Below are 2,763 nucleotides of genomic sequence, written 5' to 3'. Positions count from 1 at the left end.
GTGGCCGGGGCCGGCAGTGCCGCCGAGAAACCGGCCGCTGACAGCCGCGCCGCTTCTCTGGCTGCCAAGATCCACTGCTGAAACTATACTTTTTTATCAGGTCATGTTTGCGTCTGGCAAAGATTTGTAGACACAACATCATTAACAGCAGTGCATATTTTCACAAGATTTACCTCTTCAACACTTTTTCCAAGTTAGTAAATCATAGCTTCTTTAATGTCCTGCTGGCTGCGTGAAAAACAGGAATTTATGTAACAAGCTCTGGGCCGCAAACCTTTTCCTGTTAGGAAAATTTTTTTTTCATTGCTGGCAGAGTTAGGAGACAGCTCTGTTACTCAAAGAGCGACCTCAGATGTCCTCAGTACAATAATACCAGATTATAACATTTTTGATGACTAAGGAATAGCAGCGATTTCTTAAATATTTAACACTTCTGTTGCAGAGAAAAGAGAACTGAGCCTTAGCACGGTATTTTCTCTGCCTGATGTTTTGTGTGTTTGATATGCCTATTTTGATAGTAAACAGTAAGCCTGAGCCAACTGGGTATGTTTACAAAATACAGTAAAAAATTGAACTGGCGCAGGAGGTTTTTTTAATCAACAGATGTGCAGAACAACTTTCTTGCGACATTTCTAGAGCTGGACTTCTGTCAGCCGGGGGTTCGGCTGTGGCCCTTGAGTGAAAACAATGGGCTGCGCCAGGCCGGCCTCAGGAGGCTTCTTGGTTGGCCTTTGGGGCTGCGGGCAAGTCCAAAGATAGATTTTCGGGCTTACCCTTCTGACATGTTAGCTCCACATGGTGAAAATAAAATTTCAAGGCCTTCCCTAATGCCCTGTAGCTAGATAGAGGATGAGATTTTGATTGCAAGGCTGCCTGCAGTTAAGAGATACAGTCCTATGTTAATTAGTTAATATGAGAATGGCTTCCTTTCAAAATTGAATAAGGAAACGCTCAAATTGTCGCTGGTGTTTGTTTAACTGGATAATTTGTTAAGGATGGTTCTTTGGAGGGGAAGGAGAGGCTGGAAAGGCTTCTGAGGTTGGGCACACGGTTTGACTCCTTGCTATGCTGCTTGAACAGTGAGCGGCCATGAGGCCACGTTCTGCCATCTTCTGTTGTCAAAGAGTGCCTCATGACCCTCTGGGGGGAAGCTGCGCTCCTGTCGGGTTAATCTGAGGACACTGCTGCCTGTAAGGTGTTACAGGACTGTAACACCTCCTTGCCGCCCTCATCTGCTGAAGGTCTCCTCTTTGACCCCCAAGTAACCATCCCTGTTGAGTTCTGCAGGTGGCCAGGCCTGCTTTGGCTTTTTGGCTTTCCGTGGTCCACAACGTGTCATGGCCCTTGCAGGGAATTGGAGCCTGTTGTCTCTGATTTGAGCCAGGCTCCATGAGATGACTGTTTTCACCTGGCATGCCTCCTTATTGGTCTTTGTTCCTTTTCTTCTGTCAGCTGGATGTATAGGCAATGGGGAAAGATGTGCATCTTTGAGAAAGCAGGTGTACACAGGAGGACAGGTAGAGTAGAGAAGGTGAAGGAAGACGTTTCTGGAGATGCTACTGTCACAGGCAGCGCTCTGGGTTGGGGAATACAGCAAAAGCAGCCAGAGACCAGAGCAGTGGCTGTGTCCCTCATCTTCTGGTTTGCCTCACAAGGCGTGCAGAGCTACATGAGCTGTATCATCCTCATGGTTTGGTGCTGTAATGGATCTTGGGAGTCAGGTTAAAAACTGAAGAGAAGAGAAGATAGGTGGGAGGAAGAAGGTAGTGAAACAGGAAAGGCACAACAGGGTTTTTGTAGGTCTGGCAACCATTTAGTATTTTGCGATAATTGGCCTACTGGCCTTCTGGTCAAGATCAGCCTTACTACCACTTTATAGAAACAGTCTTTTCATTTTTGCTCCCCCAAATTCTTCTTTAGACAACTTGCTAAAAATGACTGTGAATGGAAGGCAGCTGATTTCTCTGCCATTGAGGTCTAATTTCTGGTTTCCCCATTTCATGTGTTGTTTTGTGGTTGCCTCCTACTTGTTCTGCATGAATTGCAGTCATAGTGCAGACCGTAGGTCCCCCTGTAGACTGTGCTACTGTCCCACCCTCCTACCAACATCTATGGCTGCCTATTTCAGCACTCCTTGAGCTTGTGGCTTTTTGTTGGCAATTATGTCAAAATATAGAACAGCTTTTCTCTTAATATAATGTTCTTGACATGTGCTCAGCAGAAAATGACATGAGGAAAAAAAATGTTTATCTACAGCTTGGTAATCCAAAGGGTAGTCTTGTTAACAGGTCAACCTGTGGCCTTGGATTTTGGATTTTTGGATTTTTTTTCTTCTTTTTTTTTGTATTTAAGAGCAAAACATGAAACAGTACTCTGGGCTGAGGAGGAAGTGAAAAGCCTCCGTACCTCTGGTCAATCTTGGCACAAGGTATCTTCGCTCTCAGGCACAAGAAGAGTCAATTTTGCATATTTAAATGTTGATTTTGAAAGAGAAAGATGGTTGTAAGACTGAGGTTTTAAATGCAATTTTGTCTATGCTATTTGCATTCCTTTCTCCCTTATGATTTCTTAGGCAATTTGTGATGTTTGTTTATAAAAATTAGAACTTAATCCTCAACTGGTTTTCTATATGTGTTTTCTCACATAACACAAGTAATATAAACCTCACTAATGCTCAGTGGTGATACTCACAGGCTGGCATGTTTGCAGGGCTTAGGGATGTGCAGGATGTGAACCCATTATAAGGACCATAGAACAGATCTA

Source organism: Cariama cristata, unplaced genomic scaffold (genome assembly GCF_000690535.1).
Source record: "Cariama cristata isolate BGI_N322 unplaced genomic scaffold, ASM69053v1 scaffold8729, whole genome shotgun sequence".
Lineage (NCBI taxonomy): Eukaryota > Metazoa > Chordata > Aves > Cariamiformes > Cariamidae > Cariama > Cariama cristata.
The sequence above is the reverse complement of the archived record's forward strand: the minus strand, read 5'-3'. Positions refer to the sequence as shown.